Source organism: Conger conger, chromosome 12, assembly GCF_963514075.1.
Source record: "Conger conger chromosome 12, fConCon1.1, whole genome shotgun sequence".
In the NCBI taxonomy this organism is placed as follows: Eukaryota; Metazoa; Chordata; class Actinopteri; order Anguilliformes; family Congridae; genus Conger; species Conger conger.
Genome location: NC_083771.1, coordinates 12404931 through 12428810, shown reverse-complemented (window position 1 = coordinate 12428810; position 23880 = coordinate 12404931). Strand labels below are relative to the sequence as shown.

General features: G+C 45.8%; 1 protein-coding gene across 2 annotated transcripts in view; it reads right to left on the bottom strand.

The window, feature by feature from the left end:
- Positions 1-18692, bottom strand: part of LOC133141971 (transforming acidic coiled-coil-containing protein 1-like) — a 46140-nt gene extending 27448 nt beyond the window's left edge. For both annotated transcript variants that reach the window (XR_009710149.1, XR_009710150.1), the window contains exon 1: positions 18311-18692. The gene's annotated coding sequence lies outside the window, so the exon portion shown is untranslated. The remainder of the gene's footprint in view (positions 1-18310) is intronic.
- Positions 18693-23880: the final 5188 nt, after the last annotated feature.

Genomic DNA, 23880 nt, shown 5'->3' with positions numbered 1-23880 from the left:
GAGCCAGGAGTGGTCACAGGAGCAGCGCTGGCGGAACACTCTGGAATGTGCGTCCCACAGCTCCTCCTGCTGGAGGCCGCCTTTCACTGCACCCCCTGGGCTCACACTCCAGCTGCTCAATGGAGTCGGGCTTTTGTTTTTTAGGGTTGCATTTTATAATTTAAGGGCCTTTTATTGGCCAGGCTGCACAGATTACCTTTTAAAACACACGGTATGAAAATGCATCTGAGTACTTGATCCGCCTAAAATCAGTGCATTCTGCCTCAACAACAAGTGCTGTTACAGCCATGACCGCATGAACTCGCTCGCACTCATAGACTTGTATAATGTGGTGTTGTGTTTAATGGACTTGGCAGTTTAAACCAGGGAGTTGCCAGTTTAACCCCTTGTTGGGGCAAAGCAGTCATACCCGGGAGCAAGAAGCTTAGCATGAAAGGAAGCATAAAACATCCGGCTTCATAAAGGGAAAATGCAGCTACAAAAGGCTTCAACAACAAAAGGCTTCCTGGGTGTCTGCTGATTTAAATGAATAACAGTAATACCAGTAATATGGCTCCTCGGCTCCGTGGTCTGTTTGAGGGGCAGAAGTATCCGGAAGGTCTCTGTTCTGAGCCTGTCATTCCTGCTTGCGCACACGTTCGGCAGGTTTAGAAAAGGCAGACTTTCGAAAAGACGTTGACCGTGACAACGAGGGAACTGGATCTTCTGCTTAACTCACAAAACCGTCTCTTGTGAAAGTCTTATCACGGAGATCTACACCCCGGAGGAGACCGCCAAAATCAACAAATACTTTTCCTCCATGACGCTGAGAGTGAGAGGATCAGCGAAATATTTCCTGAAATGCGGCTCCTTCAGCATAACTCTTTGGTGCTTCAGTGTTATGCTGTGCCATGAAATTATTTGCCCCTTTCCTGATTTCAAGCAAACTTTACAAGGTTCTACCAGCAAAAAGTTACGGAGTATGAAGCTTCATTCTCACAATGGTCTACCAACACACGGAAAGAGAAAATCAAAGAAGTCCGATGGTGCAACCTCCTGGAGTTGGCATAGAATAGCCCTATACTGATCGGTTTCAGATCTTTAGACAATATGTAATAGTAGATAAAGCAAACTTGAGTAAATGCAAGCCTGTTTTTAAATTAATTAATCAAACAGCCAAATCTCCTCTGTGGAAAGGTAATTGCCCCCTTAAATGTAACTGGCTACACCACCTTTAGCAGCAATAGGCCTAACTGCGACCAAAAGGCTAAATTGCAACCTGCAATTTGATATCAGTCTTTTACTTCGCTGTGGAGGAATTTTAACCCACTGTTCCTTGCAGAACTGCTTTGATTCAGACAGATTAGTTGGTTTCCAAGCATGACCTGTGTTGTACAATAGTATAGACGCATGAATTGCTGTTTGGATGTAGTTTGTGTTTGTGTGAAGTCCAGCTCTTCACAGTAGAATCGTAGTCATCGATGCAACATGGGCACTGCTAGTTTGGTTCGGATTTTAAATCGCATCACTGACTCACAATTTTGGAGAGAAAAACGGAACGGAAAATGATCAGCTCTTCACTGTGAGTCGAGGTGAGTCACAGTGGCTCATGGGAAACGTTGTCCCGTTGTCCTTCAACCAAGGAACCTCATTGGTTAAGATTGGAGATGTGCTAGTATGTTCTGTGCAAAAGCTATCATTTTCACAAGGATCAGTTTCATCGTCATATCATAGGCTACAATGGTCCGTCCCATTACAGAGCTGTGGATTAGGGCTCAGCTTCTGTACAAGACAAACAATAGAGCAGTCCAACTCCGAGGGTAATCTGTTCCGTGTTTAAATCTACTTATGTATACTTTTCTTTTACAATGGGTCTCTTTTGGAAGGTTTCTTAGGATGAGCCATACTTTGAGTCCTTATGGGCACAGGGCGTTGGAAGGCCCATATTGTTTGGTACAAAAATGGACGGTTTACTTTGGTGAAATATAGCGCTAATGCAGAGGATAAAGCAATTTCTTGCAGTTGTTTGCCATCGCACGTGCACACTGTCTTGAAATTAAAACTTTTCCCTGGCTTTTCTCAGAGAGGAAGAGTGGAATCGCGTAACTGCACTACACTACACGCTCATGGCACTTCCCGGCCTCTGGTACGGCTAGGCTAAAGTTGAACAGGGAACAACTTAGTTGAAAGTGCCATCTTTTTCATCTAAGCTCTTCGGAGCAGGCTCTGACTTAGACCCCCCTCGACCCCCTTTCCTCCATCTCCTGCCCACCCCCACGGTCCGAAGGGTAATCATTACCACCGCTAACGTATGGAGCCTCACACCTTACAGGCTATCACTGGACTTTTCCGTTTGAAATCCTGTTCTGAAATGCAGAACCATGAAGCTGAATGCCTGTGCAATTGAGTGTAAATCTGGGCTTAAAAAAAAAAACAACAAAAAAAAACATATGAGTCTGGTGTTTAACAGAAGCGGTGTGCAGAGATTCAAACATCATAAAGGGAGTGTGCTTTTGGGGCTGTAAAGCCTGATTTAATACAAGTCGGCAAACAGCCGAGTACTTTTTTGAAAATAGTCCATCTGGCTGTCCAATCAGAGCAGTGTGACAAGGTTTGACTGTCTGCCATATGACAAAATAATTCTACAGGTGCACGACGCTGAGGGGGGAAGAGTGCAGTGGAACGTTTTCTTCTGTTGAAAATGCATAAATTTCGGCACATGACATTTGTCTCCAGGGTATGTGAAGTGTAAATCAGGCTTAAAGAAGAGTCTTTGTCTTCCTTCATGGGTGTTGCGGAATGACATGCTGTTTGAGTGGTGATTTCACAAAACCTGGTCTGTGATCTGGCTGGGTCCCATCGCGAAGGAGAAATCCCAGAGTTCTGTGGGGCTGGTTACATAAGCTGACCTTGTGTGCAGCTCAAAGAGACGAGTGATTGGATGTGAGCCGCTGGTCCACTGCTAACTTCACCGTTTCAAACGCAGACTGTGGGCCAGGGTGATAACTGCAGGTATGGTCAAGGGAAAGGTATGCACACACACACACACACACACGCACACGATATGGCTACCATGGAAACGAACAATGTTTCGGTAGTCAATTTGCAGGATTCTACAGAGGGTTAGGGGGCAACGGGGAGGGGGTGGAACATGGGTGATGGCTCTTCCCTCGCGCTTTAGAGACGGGGTCAGGTCACAGTCCCCCAGCAGGGAGAGAGCAGGGCTTCCGTCAGGTTTGGATTTGCCAGCCGTGTCTAAAGGCTGTGAAAGCGTCTTTGAACGGGAAGTGTGCCACGAGACTGAGGTGGTGGGTGTTGGACCACCCAGGTCACCATGCCCATTCCCCCACTTGTTTCCCTACAGCTTAAAGACAAGCTGAAATCACAATAAACTTTTTCCTCAATTAATCAATTGTTCATAACCATATGAACACATCTTCAAGTATATATTCCAAAAAATTGCAATACTTGTGTTTTTTTTGGTTTTTTTACATTCACTTCCTGGTAAATTGACTCCCTGCCCTCTAAAAATTCCCCCTGAAAGAGCCGTTTCACTGGCGTATAGGTCATATCGCGGAAACTAGTGTTGCTCTCACCTCCAGTTCAGCTTATCTATGACTACTGTACCAGTTCCAGAAGATCGGTAAGGATACGGACGTGTCTTTGAACAGGGGAAACAGCATGAGGCTGATGAGGTCTCCATGCCCACTTCCCCGCTTGTTTTTACAGCTGAATACCCCTGTATCAGTTCCACAACTCCCAATATGTAACCCAGGAGGAGCCTCAACTTTCAAACACGCAAAAAACTCATTTCTAACGCTCAAAATCAGACCGAGCGCAGGCAGCTGAAGTGAACGCTGGTAGACTTGATGGTAGTTTAGGAAAGGTGCTAAAGCGTCCTTTTCCACTGCGTAGAATAACCGTCTCCCCAGGTTCTGTGTTCGTCGTGGTGGAGGCGGGTCTGCTCCGGGTTACCACACGGCTGTTTCAGGTGCACACCAGACCCTCTGAGGCCCGGAGCAGGCCCCACCTCCTGGCCGAAGGCCTCGGTAAGCGAGCAGAGAAAAGGGAAGGTGAAGAATTTTAGGAATTTAAGAAAGCCCTGGGCCCCTGTCCATCTGTGACCACTTCTGTGTGTGGGGGGGGGGGGGGGGGAGAATGCCTCAGAGGCACCCGCCCCTATCAAAAACAAAAAAAACAATTGAACCAGGATTCAGTTGATTTTTAATTGGTTAGCCCTGTTAATTGTACAGGTACAAAAGTGCCTGAGTGAATTTCTGTGACTGAAAGCAAGTTATTTTACAGTCATTTTTATTATTTATTTTATTTTATTCAAGTCACTGCTTGGGGATTGTTCCTCTTGGCTCCATGTTGGGTCCGTGACATAACTTGGATTGGCAGTGGGCGTTTAGTTTTCTCTCCGTTGAAATTAACTGCCAAAGCGGGCGCTGACTGTCATATTAATTAGCTATAAAAGTAAAAGTATAGAGAAGAGGTGCAATTTCAGAGGAATATGGTATTCATTTCCCAACACTTCGGCTTGTTACATCTTAAGCGTGGATGAACAAGTAAATGTTGGTAAATGTGACACAGCACAGCCTGCTGTCACAGTCAGACACTTCTCCAGCACCTGCTCTCACTCCACCCAGCCCAGGAGGAACCCCTGCCCCTCCTCCACCCTTCCTGACCCCCTGACCTCCCCTTCAACCAATCAGGATGAAACTTCTTCTGTGACGTCAGGCCTGGTGTCAAAGTTTCTGAAGGAATGTAGTCAGGCAAGATGAAGGGAAAGACCGCTGATAAACAAAATGTCTCATGACAATCTGGGGTCAGGTGTGCTCAAGCGATGATGTGGGGAAATGCAGAACTGCTCGCTGGTATTGGCTAACACGCAAACAGAATTACTCTGGTATTTACGAAAACAAATGTGGGATTTAGCCTGTTCTAAGGATGGTTTACTTCTGTTTTTTCTGTATTTGAGTTTCATATTTTAGTATTTCAGTTCTAATGCAAAGGATATTCTAGATACTGACAGATGTGTCTGATGTGCTGGCTTAGCAGTGGTTGGTATAAGGCTTTCACAAGTTTGTGGTCTAAAGCTAAACCATAAAAACCTTCAAAGCAGCTTGTTAATGTCATCAGAAACCTCAAAGTATCTAAAATGTCTGGCTCTGGGTAAAAACATGGACTAAAACTGCAGAAAGTGAACTATGCCTTTAAGTAGAGGGTAAAAGAAAACGACAGTTGGGTCCCATAATCCACATCAGTGATTTTGGGCGGTGGGAGAAAGGTAGGCTAGTTTCCAGCCCAAGTTTCCAGGACTCAAAAAACACAGGGCTTGTTTCTCTGTGAGCCCAGAGACACACAGACGGGCTCAGGGGAACAAACTGGAGCTGCTGTTTATAAGAGATTAAAACATCTAGTTTCCGAGGTTCTCTCCAGAATGGGGAACAGAACAACAGACAAACATTTGTTTTTGGAAATCTATGATTTCCTCAGTTTTGTAGGATTCAGCAGCCACCCATGGTGACTGGTGGTCATAACAGGTCTATTCTACACTTCAATTCCCATAGTTCCCCACAACATACAGCCTCCTCACACGTTTTCCTTCTTGTGATTGTAGGTGTGGTTTCCATTTTTCGGTCTCTTCAGTACTTGTACTTTCATCCGATGTTGTTACTTCAGACAAAGACAGCTGTGCTCAAACTCCTCGTCCTATTGTGTTAATGCCACTAAAACTGCATTACTGCCTGAAGTTGGCACGCAAACTACACACTCGCAACACTTGTTTCTTCCATTGGCTTCTGTGATTTCCCTGTGTGGATTTCCATTCAGGTCAGGGCCCGCCACTAACTTTCTAATGTACAGAAATGAAATTATACAATCTCATACAGTCTCAATGGTCATTGCTAGAGAAATGCCCAGAAATATGTCTTAAATGGTATTTGTTCATCTGAAAGAAATCATAGATTGCCACTTTAAGGTCATACGGTGAAAGGATTGTCTTGGAACATGACTGAGGTGTTTGATCACAAACACAGTCTGTATCGATGATGAATGCCAGCAGAGCAGATGGCTTTAGGTTCAGATTCAGCAGCTCACAGCTCCACTGCAGCTAGCTCTGAACCGAGCTGCAGACACGGGCAGCTCCACTGTTTCTGTCTTTATCCAGCTCATCGGCTGCGTTTCCAATGGCACAGGCTCAAGATTGCATTGTTATTTTTTACATTTTGTTAAAGCCAACCACGTTATGAATTTGTTTTTATTTTGTAAGGCAAAGCCTTTTAAACTCCTATTTCGTGGATAAATTCTCTGTTAATGAACTAGAAGCATATGTATGAATATGAATCTTAAAAATGAATAAATAATAATAATTTGGCACAAAACCTTTGTCCAACTAAAATGTATAAAAAGTGTATAGATGAATACAAACCAGCAAAATTAAGCCGATGGTGTTAATTCAGATTTCAAATGTCTACTGTCATTGCAACTAACAGAGGATGTAAACGACCTCAAATAGTTAAACAATTTCTAAATAATGAATGCAGTCTGAATGACTCAGTTGAAATATGTGAAAGCTAGAGAGCAGGAGTCTCACTCAGATGTAAACGGGGGATCAGGAATGCGGCTGTCCTTGTGAATTGGGGAGGGGGCAGTTTCAGTCAAACCAGATAATTGATGATTAACAAAAACCTGGATCCATTTCAAGTGCTGGGGCTCTGACCGGGGGGGATTTCTCACAAAACACGATTACGGAGTTGACTCAAACCGTAATGAGTAAAACCCAGGACTGTTCTTTTGACTTCAGTCCTTGTTCCATATGTGGGAGCATTCCAGGTTTTACTCCATCACTTTGAGGTAATATTAGTCAACATTTTCGATTATATTCTTATAGACCTCATAGACAAGAGATTGGAGAGAGGGCTTAATATGATTTCAATACAAATTCAAAGGTATTATAATTCAATATTTTCCAAAAATGTCTGGAACAAAACAGTAATTGTGAAACTACTACACATAATGTAAGAAAATTGACCGATTCGGTTTTCTTTGGTTGTTAAATCAGCCTGGGTTTTACATTGAAGTCAATGGGCAGAAAGCTCTTTTGGGCTCAGCAGACATTCTTCTGGGTGCTTCACTGCCTAACCCCTCCTACCCTCTCCAGTTCCTTCAGACTAGGGGTGCACAACTCCGGTCCTCGAGGGCTGGTCTGCGTACTGGTTTTTGTTCCAACCAGTCGCCTTGTTTTTCATTTGCTGACAGCTGCATAAATTTCCCTGGTTCAAGCCTGTACTTGAGCAAGTTAAATCTTAAGGATACACTTGCAGTCTGCAGCTGTAGCCGGTACTCATACACATGTGAGATAAGTTATGACTGAGTCAATTAAATAATTAAGACCAGAAGTTGGCACAAAATCCCGAAACAGATCGGCCCTTGTTGTGCACCCCTGCTATAGACGGTCTCTGGCTATAATTGGTCGTCGAGTCCCACAGCACCTAGAGGCAGTTATACTGTGTGTGTACACAGCAGGCCTTTCTGAAGGCAGCACAAGGGATCAGTTTGGCTGCCCTTTCTTTCAGGTTTATTGCCACTGAATGGGAAAAGGCTTTGGTGTGTTTTATAGAGCTCTGCAGTACTGCTGCTACAGTACGAGACAGCCAGTAGCCTCATGTCAACTGGGAGGCCCTTAACCCCACATTGCTCCAGGGGGGACTGTCCTCTGCTTAGTCTAATCAACTGTAAGTTGCTTTGGATAAAAGTGTCAGCTAAATATAACAGTGATGTGTAACTCTGCAGCTGTCATTAGCCCATTAGCTTTTCTAATAACTGCAAAACATCACTACCACCAATGCAGAAATTCTACTCCATCCATACAATGGAAAGTCCAAGAACACACAGTCGGACAGGCAGGTGGATGGTTGAGAGAGACAGACTGACAGTAATCTAGTGCATTTGTTACTTTCCAAATCAATGCTACAGATTAGATGGCATTATGCCAGTTATGCTGCAAATCCTTAGAGTGCACCAATAGCAAACAAACACAAACAGCAGCTACAACCACTGTTTCCAGTGTGGTTGTAAAGTTGGTTTGTAAGGCTCCTGCACTGCCTGGACCAAAAGCAGTGCTGGAAACTTTGGGCAATGTCTCCCTCTACTGGTCCATCAGTATCATGGCAGTCTCACAGTGTGCACTTTCAAAAGTTAACTTGTCTGACAAGAGTTGCCTTTTATCACCTTTTAGATATCACTTCATGTACACTTTATTAGGAACATTTTTACTTTTACACCTACTTATTCTTGCCAATTGTGCGGCAGCAGTGCAATGCATACAGTCATGTAGATACGGGTCAGGAGCTTCAGTTAATGTTCACATGAACCATCAGAATGGGTGAAAAAATGTGATCAAAATGACTTTGACCGTGGAATGATTGTTGGAGGCAGACAGGTTGGTTTGAGTGGCATCTCAGAAACTGCTGATCTCCTGGGATGTTCAAGCACACTAGTCTCTTGAGTTTGCAAAGAATGGTGCAAAAAAAAAAAAAGTTCTGCAGACAGAAACACTTTAATTAATTAGAGAGATCAGAGGAGAATGTCCAGACTGATCAAAGCTGACAGGACGCTGACAGTAACACACATTACAACAGTGGTATGCAGAAGAGCATCTCTGAACACACAACGCATCATAACTCGGATCGGCAGTAGAAGTCTAACAAATAAGTCTAATAAATACCTAATAAAGTGCTTGGTGAGTGTATATCCCCACTGTTCACACAGATAATGAATTAAATTTAGGTTAATAAATCCCTCTCTAAGGCGGCACGAATGGTGCAGTGGATAGCACTGCCGCCTCACAGCAAGGAGGTCCTGGGTTCGAATCCCCATCGGCCGGGGCCTCTCTGTGCGGAGTTTGCATGTTCTCCCCGTGTCTGCGTGGGTTTCCTCCGGGTACTCCGGTTTCCTCCCACAGTCCAAAGACATGCACGTTAGGCTGATTGGAGAGTCTATATTGCCCGTAGGTATGAGTGTCTGAGTGAATGGTGTGTGTGCCCTGCGATAGACTGGCGACCTGTCCAGGGTGTATTCCTGCCTTTCGCCCAATGTATGCTGGGATAGGCTCCAGCCCCCTGCGACCCTGATCAGGATAAGCGGGTTCAGATAATGGATGGATGGAAATCCCTCTCTACCTCCCCCTAATTTCTTATTGGCTAACATCTGTTTATTGTAGTTCTCACACTTGCACAAACAATTAATACAATGAATCATTCCTAGCACTTGGCACTGTACTTCCCTCTAGGGCTTTCAGCACACTTGGTTATGGTTATGCACTGTGTTGCTCGTCGCTCTGGATAAGACTGTCTGCCGAACGGCCCCTAGTCTCTAGTTTTATTATTGTAATCTCGAGAGACGCCAGGAGGGGTCACCGTGGGGGCCAACTGTATGTCGCCCTGCCGGGACGCTGGCCACAGCTGGCACTGGCACGGTTTTGGTTACAAACCAGACTGGCGGCTTTTCTAAATAAACATAAGAGAAAAGCAGACGCCCATGTGCAGTCCAAACCACACTTGGGATTGTCCCAAGACTCACTCAAACTGTAAACACAGTCTTTGCTGGCAGTCAGTATACACATTCTGACTACCTGTGTAATTGTATCGTACCCCAACACTACACCGTACCACCAGCAAGACCCCTCCCTTCTGCCACTTCGTGCCGTCTGGCTCCGCCTCCCCCTCGCCACACCTGCACTTCTCGCTCACGACTGCTGTCTGACCTGGCCCCACGGAGGTGGAATGACCTCCTGGTGGATGTCAGAATGGCAGAGTCTCTGAACTCTTTCAAGCGCAGACTGAAGACTCATCTCTTCAGGCTACACCTTTCCCTCCCTAACTCACCACCATGATTAACCTTATATATGCCATAGACTATAATGGCACTTATATAGTTATATAGATATTGTTGTGTTTTGTATTAGCTATTGTATTGTTGTACTCGGGGTATTCCATCTGCCAACTGTGGTATGCTAGTTTGGAAGTTGATGTATTCTTCAAGGGTTCCAATTGTATCTGTGTGGTTACACTAGGACTCGGAACCGTACTGTCCTCTCAGGTCCTCTTCACACTTGTACTTGTGTTTGATCTGCACTTTGTTGTACGTCGCTCTGGATAAGAGCGTCTGCTAAATGCCTTGTAATGTAATGTAATGTACCACAGCAGCGCAACCATCAGAGGAGGTTAAGCCAGAGAGCAACAATGGAGAGAGGTCCAACCCTGAGGCTACATGACTTAGCCAAGCTAACGGAATTAGCTGGTTGATGACATGGCCAAGCTAACGGAATTAGCTGGTTGATGACATGGCCAAGCTAACGGAATTAGCTGGTTGATGACATGGCCAAGCTAACAGCATTAGCTGGTTGATGACATGGCCAACTAACGATGTTAGCTGGGTAATTAAATAACCTGGCTAGCTGTACCGATTTCTGGTTAATGAAATGACCAACTGAAGTGAGACGAGGGCTCAAACCTTTTCAGCCAAGTACCTTAGCTGACTCAACAGCCATCTATGGAAATAAACGACATTGCTCAGCTTGAATGATGTCATCAGAATTTTAAGGTGCAAGGGCAGTGCCACTGCAGCAAGCGCAGACCGCAATAATCAAACTCCACAGTTGATCTTAATCGCCTGGCAGCCACTGACGGCGATCAATCGATAAAGCTGCAGAACATTCACACAGAAACCTGGGCACCTTTCTCCGCTATCGGTGAGCGGACTCCAAATTTGAACAGTAACGGCTCAAATCTGACGCACAAACAGGTTTTTCTGTCCCCGCCCTCTGCATACACCGCGCAGCAGAGCTGCACGTAGATCAGGGAGCCGGACCTGATACCTTGAAAGGGTTGCAGGTTTGAATACGGGGCGGGGGCACAGCTGTTGTGTGCTACTCGTGAGAAAATGCCCTGAAATGTTGAGAACAGGCAAGGATTATACTGCATATAAGGCCAGTCATTTATCCTGGCTAAGGGCAGCTGCCTAGTAAATACAAAAAGATGATATGTATGCATTTCAACGGAGTGGTGAAGTTAGACTGAAGCAAGGATAACTACACAAAAATACACTACACAACCGCGGTGCAAGACAGGCAAAAACTGAATGTCAAAATTAACCAATGGAAGTTAATGTATTTATCCTAATTCTTTCAAAACGCCAATGCTTTTAGGCACAGAGCCTTCTTCAAAGCAGGCTGGGTGTGCAGAGGTCTAACTTCTGAGTGTTTAATCAGAAAGCACGCAAAATTAGGGCTCAACACAAGAGCCTGACATTTTGTCACAAGACAGAAATAATAAAGACTGCAGCCTTTGAAAGCCCGGCTCGGATAAATGGAGAGATTAAAGGAGGCCGCATACTATCCTTGTTCCATCTGGTATTTATGAATGTGCCTTAGCGGCACTGGTGTGCTCATTGCGTCAGTTAAATTTTTGAATTTGAATTTGTTCAGTGGATGCTGTATTAGAGAGAGACCAGCATGGCGAGACTAGCAGCTCACAGAGGGATTAGTTGAGCAGTGGAGCCATAGAGAAACTCAAAGGGATGGGTAAAATGATTCATGCATTCTGGCAAATCGGAATGAAAGGTCACAAATTTCAGCCAATGAGGAGCTAACACACACATAGCCATATCACTAAATGGCACTTTTTGAGGATGCCAAGGTTAGCGCTGTTCATTGTCACAATTCATTAGCAAAGGTATGTCCCCACTCTGCACACTGACAGAGCATATGTCTAAGTACTAAGCACTGATAGAGCGTATGTCTGTCTATGCATTAAGCACTGAGGAGGGTATTTCTGTCTACAATAAGCACTGAGAGCGTATGTCTGTTTACACACCAAGCACTGATAGAGCGTACAGTCAGGTCCATAAATATTGGGACATCGACACAATTCTCCTCTTTTTGGCTCTATACACCGCCACAATGGATTTGAAATGAAACAAACAAGATATGCTTTAACTGCAGACTTTCAGCTTTAATTTGAGGGTATTTACATCCAAATCAGGTGAACGGTGTAGGAATTACAACAGTTTCTATATGTGCCTCCCACTTTTTAAGGGACCAAAAGTAATGGGACAATTGGCTGCTCAGCTGTTCCATGGCCAGGTGTGTGTTATTCCCTCATTATCTCATTTACAAGGAGCAGGTAAAAGGTCTAGAGTTCATTTCAAGTGTGCTATTTGCATTTGGAATCTGTTGCTGTCAACCCTCAATATGAGATCCAAAGAGCTGTCACTATCAGTGAAGCAAGCCATCATTAGGCTGAAAAATCAAAACAAACCCATCAGAGAGATAGCAAAAACATTAGGTGTGGTCAAATCAACTGGATCATTCTTAAAAAGAAAGAACGCACCGGTGAGCTCAGCAACACCAAAAGACCCGGAAGACCACGGAAAAGAACTGTGGTGGATGACAGAAGAATTCTTTCCCCGGTGAAGAAAAATCCCTTCACAACAGTGAACACTCTCCAGGAGGTAGGTGTATGTGTGTCAAAGTCAACAATCAAGAGAAGACTTCACCAGAGTGAATACAATGGGTTCACCACAAGATGTAAACCATTGGTGAGCCTCAAAAACAGGAAGACCAGATTAGAGTTTGCCAAACAACATCTAAAAAAGCCTTTACAGTTCTGGAACAACATCCTATGGACAGATGAGACAAAGATCAACTTGTACCAGAATGATGGGAAGAGAATGGAGAAGGAAAGGAACTGCTCATGATCCAAAACATACCACCTCATCATTGAAGCATGGTGGTGGTAGTGTCATTGCGTGAGCATGTATGGCTGTCAATGGAACTGGTTCCCTTGTATTTATTGATGATGTGACTGCTGACAAAAGCAGCAGGATGAATACTGAAGTGTTTCGGGCAAGATTATCTGCTCATATTCAGCCAAATGCTTCAGAACTCATTGGACGGCGCTTCACAGTGCAGATGGACAATGACCCGAAGCATACTGCAAAAGCAACCAAAGAGTTTTTTAAGGCAAAGAAGTGAGATGTTATGCAATGGCCAAGTCAATCACCTGACCTGAATCCAATGCATTTCAGTTGCTGAAGACAAAACTGAAGGGAAAATGCCCCAAGAACAAGCAGGAACTGAAGACAGTTGCAGTAGAGGCCTGGCAGAGCATCACCAGGGATGAAACCCAGCGTCTGGTGATGTCTATGCGTTCCAGACTTCAGGCTGTAATTGACTGCAAAAGATTTGCAACCAAGTATTAAAAAGTGAAAGTTTGATTTATGATTGTTAGTTTGTCCCATTACTTTTGGTCCCTTAAAGTGGTAGGCACATATACAAACCGTTGTAACAGTAGTAGGATGTATGTTTTCTTGGCACACATTAAGCTTATTAATACCGGTTCAGTATATGCATCTGTTTATGGCCAGTGTTCCTCTTTTCAAATGGATACTTCCAGCAGTACAACATGCCATGTCACAAAGCACACATCGTCTCAAGCTGGTTCCATGAACCTGACAGTGGCTTCAGTCTCCTCCAGTGGCCGGCACAGTCTCCAGATCTCAATCCAACAGAGCACCTTTGGGATGGGTCAGAATGGGAGGCTGTACCATGAATGTGTGGCTTAAAATAGTCAATTGAGTCAGCATGGACCAAAAGGCATGTTTCTAGCACCTTTTTGAACCCACGCTGCAAAGAATTTTGGCTGTTCTGGAGGCAAAATGGGGTTCTCGTCCTCCAGGTCCCCTGGGAGGTTTCCTTGATAAGCTTCACACTGTACTTGTGCCCTGAGGATGGCACCCCACTTATCCTCCTGGGAGATTTCAACATCCACCTGGAAGCCTCCCAGTCTGCTGCCTTCTTACCACTACTTCACTCCTTTGACCTCTCCCTGCAGCACTCTCCCCCAACTCACAAGGCTGGAAACCTTCTCGACCTGATCTTTCTGAGGAACTGCTCCTCTTCTAACCCCACTGTTACCCCTTTACATATGTCTGATCACCACTTCATTTCCTTCTCTATCCCCCTAGCTCCTCTGCCTCAATCCCCTTCTCAACCTGAGAAGGGGATTGAGAGATATCCGTAGCACCTTCGCGATCACCCCCACCTCTGTGCCTGCCTCCCTTTCTGTGCCTGCCCCCTGTTTCTCCTCTTTCTGTCCCCTTATAGATGCTGATGTGTCTCACCTCCTGCTCTCCCACCACCCTACTACTTGTGCCCTGGACCCCATCCCCTCAAACCTCTTTCAGGCAATCACGCCTGACATCCTCCCGTTTGTCACCTCCCTTGTTAACTCCTCTCTGTCCTCTGGCTGCTAGACCCCACTAGACCCCTCCTGCATTCAAAACTACCTTCCGGTATCTCTCCTTCCTTATCTATTCAAATCCATTGAACGAGCTGCCTCCAACCAACTCTCTTCCTTCCTCTCACAAAATAACCTGCTGGACCCCACCAGTCCGGCTTCAGACCTGGACACTCGACGGAGACCGCACTCCTCTCTGTCAACGAGTCCCTTCAGGCTGCATGAGCAACCTCTCTCTCCTCTGTCCTGATCCTTCTTGACCTTTCTGTGGTGTTCGACACGGTCAACCACTCCATCCTCTTAGCCTCCCTGGCATCCACAGGGATCTGTGGCACAGCCTTAGAGTGGATTAAATCTTATCTCTCTGACCGGTCCTCCCAGGTGTCCTGGGCTGGAGGAGTGTCAACCCCTCAACCCCTTGTTACAGGAGTCCCCCAGGGCTCAGTCCTCGGACCCCTCCTCTTCTCCATCTACGCGAGATCCCTTGGCCCTGTTATCTCTGCTCATGGCATCTCCTATCATTATGCCGATGACACCCAACTCTTTCTCTCCTTTCCCCCATCGGACACACAGGTCTCTACCCGTATCTCCGCCTGCCTGGGAGACATCCAGAGCTGGATGGGCAACCACCATCTAAAGCTCAACCCAGGTAAGATGGAGGTAATCTACATCCCTGCTCTAATCCCTCTTCTCCGATTTTTCCATCTCACTAGGGGATAGCACAGTGACCTCATCCCCTAGTGCAAGAAACCTTGGAGTGGTGATGGAGAACAGGATATCCTTCTCTGAAAACATCGCTACGGTGACCCGGGCGTGCAGGTTCTTCCTGTACAACATCCGGAGAATCCAACCCTTTCTCACCACCTACTCCACTCAGCTCCTTGTCCAAGCAATGGTCCTGTCCCGCCTGGACTATTGCAATTCTCTGCTGGCTGGACTTCCAGCATCTGCCATCAGACCCCTACAACTGATCCAGAATGCTGCAGCCCGTCTGGTATTCAATGTTCCCAGACATTCACATGTCACCCCCCTACTCAGCAACCTCCACTGGCTGCCTGTTATGGCTCGGATCAAATTTAAAACTTTGGTGCTTGCGTACCAGGCAGTTAAGGGATCAGCCCCTGTATATATTCAATCACTCATCAAGACCTATACACCACCAAGACCCCTCCTTTCTGCCACTTTGTGCCGTCTGGCGCCTCCCCCTCGCCACACCTGCACTTCTCGCTCACGACTGCTGTCTGTCCTGGTCCCACGGTGGTGGAATGACCTCCTGGTGGATGTCAGAACGGCAGAGTCTCTGACCTCTTTCAAGCACAGACTGAAGACTCCTCTCTTCAGGCTATACCTTCACCACCATGATTAGCCTGATATATGTCATAGACTGGAATGGCATTTATATAGTTCTGTAGATATTGTTGTTTTTTGTATTAGTTCTTGTATTGTTGTACTCAGCGTATTCTAGCTGCCAACTGTGGTATGCTAGTTTGGAAGTTGATATAATCGTAACCCTTGAAGAATACATCTGTATGGTTACACTAGGACTCGGAACTGTACTGTCCTCTCAGGTCCTCTTCGCACTTGTACTTGTGTTTGATCTGCACTTTGTTGTACGTTGCTCTGGAGAAGAGCGTCTTCTAAATGCCATGTAATGTAATGTCATGCAAAATGGGGTTCAGTGCTGGAGCTCAGAGCCAAAACAAAAAAAGGTTACTTTACACGCACACGCACACACACACCTCACTGATAAGAGGTGGACTCCATACCCTTCACTCTTCTCCCATGTGCCTGTTAGTCAAAATATCACACATGAGCTCCAAGCTAAAAAAATCCCGTCAAACCTGGAGTGCAAGTAGAAGATCAGAGTTAAAGTTTCATAAGTTCAGCAGTTCAGGAAGAAGGGCCTGCCAAAACTCGCACCTCTCTCTGATCTATTTACTCAAAGAAGCGGAGCACATTTTTTACAGCAGGACTGATATAATGGAATAGAAAAGAGCCATTGATTCTCAGCCGGTGCTCCTGTTGTACCCTTGAGTCAGGTTCAAGGCCCACATGAATCTTGGTCCTCTGGCTGGTTTTAGTATCTAAAACGGCCACAAAACTTTCGCAAAGGGCAGTGACATAGGTTGTTTTGAAAAGTCCATAACCCTGCCCCCAGAGCCCAATTCCCCCCCCCCCCCCCGCCTCTGCCTACTGCGTTTAGCTCTGTGTTAGTGACATACGTCATGTCACTCAGGAAATAGTTTTATAAACAGCTCGGAAAAATAACAATTAGACCCTAAAATAGGCTAACTAGTCCAAAATTGCAATCGGTTTACTTTGATCTGTATGGAACACAAATCGATAGCTCCAGGAGGATATGAAAAGCTGAAAAACACAAAGAATATGCGTGGGGCTTTAACCCCAACTGCCTCCATGGATATCCAGCTGTAAATAGACTATGTGGGGAATGTAGTCTGTGTCACTCTGGATAAGAGCATCTACTGAATACTTTAAACTGTTGTCATACATAACTGATAGTGTCACTTACTGACTAAATTACAAGACGATGCTCCATTTCAGGTTGTTTTATGCATGCTTATAAGTGCTTCAGAGACATCGTAATTAATTGGATCCATCCTATTCTGTCACTGAAACAGGCTTTAGAAAGCATGTTCGTCTATGTTATTATGAAAGCAACGCAGCGATGTGTGGAACCGGTGATGACACTCACTGAATGCTAATACGGGTAAGCAGGCTCTTTTGGGAGGGTCTCCGTGACCGTCAAAGCTGGGAGAGTACCTATTCAGCATTGAGGACAAGCTGATACAGAAGTTAGAGCAGCACTAGCTTCCCTGGGATGACGTATACACGAGGGAAACGGATATTTTGGGGGAATATTTCAAGTGCTGGGAGTCAAATGAGGAGGGGGTTGCTGTGTGAAAAGGATTTTGATTGACACGCCCACTGGTACACAATGACATAAAATAATTTTCTGAACCCACACGCCTGCAGTACATGGGCTTGTCGGTCAACACAATGTCTTCAAAGCGGCGTGTACCTGTCACCAGACCAGCTCTGCCTGACATTTCAGCTGGGAAATCTGGACCTTTGATCAGGGGAGTGGAGCTGACGGTGCTGTAAGAACAGGTCTGAGCAGTGCAGTGACGTCACTTCGCCCTGAGAGCACATTCGTCTCAACGTCCCTCAGGACTGACGCTAACCCGCATGTGTGTGAGCACCTGCTGAACTTCAGACTCTACACACGGTCACGCCCGCTCGTGTTTACAAGCTGTGTGTGTGTGTGTGTGTTGTGTGTACTGGCCTGTGTGGAAAGCATGTGCCTGCATGTGTTTATGTGCCAATCTGTCACGCTCCAGCCTAGAGACGCAGCAAGACCAAACTGGATAGTTTCTGCTTTCTCTTCTTGTGCATTGGGGGGTGTGACAAGCAGTTTCCAACTCAAAAGCTAAAAATCAGTCTCAAAAGAAGACCAAGTTTTTTTTTAAATCTTGCCTGGCAGGAGAGGGCTGTTTTCAGGAGGAGGTTAACCAGGTTAATTGGAGTCTCTCTCTCCCCATTTAACCCATTGCCGACTGAGCCAAACGCCAACTTGGCGAAAAAGATTGTCACATTCCCAATCAAACCGGCGGCAGCAGCAGCAAGCAAAATGGCATGTGCAAATGCTTGCAAATATGCAGAGATACACATACTGACAGACAGGAAGCAGAACCTAGTAGCTTTAGCACACTGCTAACCTGCAGAACTCACAAACTGCTGTATCAGGCCTGGGTCCCTAGTAGCTTTAGCACAATGCTAACCTGTAGAGCTCAGAAATTGCTGTATCAGACCTGAGTCCCTGGTAGCATTAGCGTGCTGCTAACCTGTAGACCTCACAAACTGCTGTATCAGGTCACGTTATCTGCTCCAGGCTTTTACTCTGACAGCTGACAGTGTCAAAGTGAGGAGTGCCCCTGAGAGGAACGTAAACTCTGGGAAGCGCCACACACACTCAGAGGAGAGTAAGTCAAAACCCTTTCTGCGCTTACGTGTTGCGAGTTTTCTTCCTGGGGGAGACCGGAGCGCCCGCCGCCTTCTTGTTCTGTGATTGGGACCCCCCCATGGTGGGTCAGCGGCCGCACCCCTCTGACACGCGGGCCGGGACACCGGTGTGTTTGTGTGCGCGTGTGTGTCCCCTCGCCTCAGTCCCAGTCAATCACAGGAGGGAACGTGCAGCATGAGGAGATCCATTCTGTCTTCAGGTCATACCCCGCTGTGTCTCTCTCTCTCTCTCTCTCTCTGTCTCTCGGTGTCTCTTGCCCTCTCTCTGTCCCAGCCTCTCGGCTTCTCACAGCGAGTTGCTGCTGCGCAGTCCCTGTGCTGTCTGCCAGCACCACAGCCCTGAGCTCCTGCCAGCTCCTCCACCCTCCACCGCTGCCTCCTCCCTCTCTCTCCCCCTCTCTCTCCCTTCCCTCTCTGTCTCTCCCTCCCTCCCTCTCTGTCCCTCCCTCCCCCTATGCCTTGCATCTTTCTGCAGCTCCGTGACTTCACAAACACGGCCACTGTCTCCACAGACAGCACAGATTACGGTCACTCTGAAGGAATTATGGGACTGGGGAATGTTCTGAGGGAGCATTGGGTGGGAGGGGTGGGTGTGGGGGGGGGGTCGGTATGTGACTGAGTCTCTAGCGTCACGGCAACAGCAGCTGGGCGAAAAACGGAAGGGCTCCGGCACCTTATGAGGTCACGGGTGTCTCAGTGGGTGTGGCTGATACAAAAAACTTCCTACTGGTCACTGCACTGTCACTGAAGCTGTAGCCACACGGGTGTGGATCGGCAATGTCAAAAACATAAGTGGACGGGGCCTCAGTTTAATTTACAGTGATGACAGTTTTTTGGCAAGTGGGGGGGAGGGGGGTGAACTGCATCTGGGCTGAGCTGAGCCGTTAAGGTACTGCTCTACTGTGGATGGACCCCACGCTCCGGTTTGGAAACTGGACTGCGCCAGGGCTGGGCTGACAGCACGTCATCACACTAACGCCCCCAACTGGTCAGTTAGGGGCCTACAAACCCGCTTCTTGAGAACTGTCTGTGCAAGCCTGACTCTTAGCCGGTGAGCAAACACTTGTTCTGATTAATGTAATTAGGTTTCCAGACTGAAGAAGAAGAAAAAAAAAAAAAGAAAGAAAAATGTAAAAAGCATTTAAAAAGGAAAAACAAGGGGAAATTTAGCAATTGCAAATAATTCATGCAAATGTCTTGTTCCGCAAAAACTGGTGTTAGGCATGTGTCAGCACTCTAAAACATCCGCTGAAATATGAACGCAACAATCATTTAGGATATCGAATGACTCGTCGGCTTACTGTGTCTATGAGCACAGTAAGTTTTGATTGTACATGGTTGTGGTTGAGGAAAATGGAAGTAAAGTTACATTTTCTATTTTTTTCACTCTTCAAAAAAAAACTTCTTAATGGAATCATACATTTCACAACTCTGTCCATTGCATTTTTTTTTATTGTGTAGCGAGTTTAAATTTGGAAATTGTATCGTTATTCAAATGTTGGAGTGAGTTCTCACGGTTCATGCAAATATCTGGTTTCCATTTCTGAAAGCTAGTACTCTACTCTGAGTGTTCGTGACCCATTTCACCGGTCTTGCTAAACTTCTCAGTATTCCCATGCTGGTGTTAAAGGGGCAGCTCACTCAAAAATATATCTGGTAACAATGTTGACACTATGCCTCAGAATACTGGTGTGCTTTTGTTGAGACTTTACGTGGATGTACACAGTTGGCATACTTCAATAGAAAGTTTTTGATTAAACTGTGCACAACTAGTTCTGTGGATGTTTGCGACCAACCGTGGCATTTTTGAAAGAGGCCTTGCTGTTGTAAATTTTCAACATCTTCAGCACCACAAATGTTGGCCCCATTGAGGTCTGTTGCATCAGGGTGAGCTGAGGCAGAAATCTAGACGACTCACTCAACTATACTATCTGTATTCGTAGATGGCACCCGGCTTCATTTAACTATTTGATGCACTTTCCCTTTAAGGCTGTCCTTTCTGTGACTGGTGCTCAAATCTCTTTGGCTCCAGACCCGTGACGGCCATGCCATTGAGCCAAGACCGATCTCACTCAAGCTTCCTCCACTGAAGTCATCCTTCATTTCCTGCTCCTGTTCCCATAACTGATCTGGGAGGACAATGGCATAGTCAGCAGGGTGTGTAAACGGTGTTTCTCAGCCACTTCCTGGCCCTCCAAAAGGGGCTGGATCGCTGCGAGACGGGAGGTATTTTTAACGCTCAGTTCCTCGGGTGACCCACGTCAGGGCGTGAGAGGGTCACTCACACCCCTGCCCAAAATTCCCCGACCTTCTCTTCCCGTTAACACGTTGTTGTCCGACAGATCACACAACCAGGACTGAAAATGAAACACTCTTTCACTTTTTTGGGTGGGGATCAAAGCATCGCGCTACACCAAAGCTGATTCTTCATATGATAAGTAGGGTTCACCCTAGCCACTGAACCCCTGAATACACCTATGAATGCTGTGAATGTCAGTGAATATGTGCAGTGTGTACACAAGAGAAATGGCCTTTAACCTGTACCTTTACAATGTTGTGCTCTGGATGCTCATGTTGCAGCATGTGTATTTGCTGCATTGATAGAGCAGTGGTTTGGCACCTGCTTATAACCGCAACTGAACATTACATTACATTATTGGAATTTGGCAGATGCTCTTATCCAGAGCGACATACTGTTCATTAGACTAAGCAGGAGACAATCCTCCCCTGGAGCAATGCAGGGTTAAGGGCCTTGCTCAAGGGCCCAACAGCTATGCGGATCTTATTGTGGCTATACTGGGGATCGAACCACCGACCTTGTGTCCAAGTCATGTACCTTAACCACTATGCTACAGGCCGCACCTGACATAAATTCCAGTCGTATGAGTGGATAATGCACTCAATGCAAGCAGCCTAAAAGACTGGATGAGGATATAAGAGTGTCTGCTGAGTAGATGAGTAAATGTACTGGTTTTTTGAGAATGCCACGACTCGAGGAGGTGAGGAAGGGCAGGAAACCGGTTTCTAAATATTTTTGCGGTAGAATGTATTTTTTTGGTCCTGGTAATCAGGCTATGGTACAGCAGAGGACAGTCGGGTCTGATAATGGAGGAGAGATGATGGAGGAGAGATGATGGAGGTGTGATAATAGAGGTGTGATGATGGAGGTGTGATAATAGAGGTGTGATGATCGAGGTGCGATGACGGAGGAGTGCTGCAGTGTAGAGTAACTGTGTGGCTGAATGGTGTGACGCAGTCCCCTCCTGTTGCTGTACATTCTTTCAAGGTACATTCATTCAGCCGGCACCCCAATCTAGAGCACCTCAGAGTCTAATGACAGGGCACTCTATTTCAGCTGCTCAGGAACCACTGTGACCGTCAGCCTAATGTCATGTAGGTGTTTGGAGTCAATTGTCCAAAATGGTTTATGGTTGCCCATTGTTGGTTATGGAATTGATTTGAGTACTGTGGGGTGATGTATGATTTTTCTACAACAGAAAAATGATCCACGGTCCCATTCGGACCTGTTCCACATCTGGTCACGGGGCAGTGTTAGAGACGGGCTGAAACGGATGGAAGAACAGCACTAGCTTCCGCAATATGACGTATACAGGAGTGAAACTGATCTTTTGGGGGAATTTCTGAAGGGCGGGGAGTCTATTGAGGAGGGGGACGTCAAATAAGGATGCGTGCCACAGTGTGAAAAGGATATTGATTGGAGGGAAATGGAAAATTGAAGTTATTGAAGGCCCATATGGTACATGATCTCTTGATCTTGTTTTCCAGGAAGTGGATGAATAAAACCTTCACTGTGAAAACACACAAAGTATATATCCCGAAACATTTATAAAATTCTAATACTTTTGTATGGTTATGAAGAATTGGCTAAATTGAGGAAAACATGAATTTTGTTTCAGCTTGTCTTTAAATGGCACGGCCTCAGGGTGAGGTGTTGTCACGTGCCTTCCTCCAGCTAAAATGTGTTTTAAGGTCAATTTTGTGTTTTGTGTGGGGTTGGGGATTAATTGTTTTCTGGCATGTCCTTAGTTAGACCACCATTGATCTTAATCAGTTAGACTGGCCTCTAACTAGTATTAACTGGTGGAATTTACTTTTGTGGAAAAAAAATTATTTGAAAAAAGTTTATATTCCGAATAATTCCAAAATGAAAGCATGCGGTTGACAGAATTCACTGAAACTGCTGTGCCTGGCACACAAAGGTCAAAAGTGCGTGAAGCTTGACACCTACTGGTCGGAAAGAGTAAATCAGTCTTCACAAATTATATCTCAATATAGCATTCCTCCACACAGGGGGGCTAAATAAAAGTAGACTTTCTCAGAAATGTTACATGGGTTGTTTTTCTTGTGAACCACAAGACAAGGATTTGCAGCACAAGCCTCGCTGGATTTGTACAGGTCTATGAATACATTTCGGTGGGAAATAAATCTTTGTGGCAACAAAATAAATATATAAGCAAGAATAATAGCTCATACTCCGGAGACCCCAATGTTCCAAGTAGCTCTGCCTCCACTTGTTTACTTCTCACTGGCCAATCAGAGCTCAGGAAACGACTGCTGCCGCTATCCTGTTTTGCTTCCCAGAATTCTCCCCGCTGGGGACGGTCACACATTCCGACCCCGCTCCGTACAGCCAGGGCCGAGCAGTGCAGCTCCATCCTGGAGACCTAAACCGGCCTTGCCGAGCGCAGAATGGAAAAATCCGATTCTTCCCACTGTGTCTGCGCTGTCCTTTAAAGACTGCCCTGGAATGGCCAATTACGGTTGGAGGCCTATGTATGCAGTCCACCAGCTTATTTACAGCAGCACAGTTTTGTTCCTGGTAAAACTAAAAAAGAAAAATGTTAAATCACGTTCCCACAACGTCACTGCATCTGCATTTATTGTTGGAGGCCAGTGTCCCCAGGAATATGCTGGGTGTGAGAGGCCAAATTTTAGTTGGTGCTTTTTCAAACAAATTGGAGCAAACGAGCTGAAAAGAATGCCGAACACTGCATTCCTTGCACCCATTTAACCTTTCGCACGATGTTTCTCCCCAACTGTCACCAGATATCGGTTCTAGCAGGAACGGGTGTCAATTGATAAAACAAATGGGATTACGTTTCCTGATGCAGGGAATTGATCTTTGAACAGAAATCTGCTCTGTGTCTGACTCTACATCATTCTGTTGCTCATTGAATGGCAGGTGAAAAAACCGTCTTGAGGGAACTGCTATAGCAGTTGTACCTTAAGAGGCAATTTACACCACCTTTTGCCGATCGTTAAATAACAGGCCCAATCGGTTACACCGTATTCGTTCGTTGCAAACCATAAGAAGCTGCAGAAGAAGAACGGCTTACACGCACACAGAACCCACCCTGTTACTTTTGTGGCGGTACATCTAGAACTCTTCAAACATCGTATGCATTAAAGAAAATGCAAATAAAATCACCTTGGGGTATGTCACCCATTTGCATGCAAAAGGTACTTATATTTTAGGTAGTTACTCAGTGTTGCAGCTCTACCAGTGTAAAAAGCTCTGGGTCCCCACAGGCCTGCT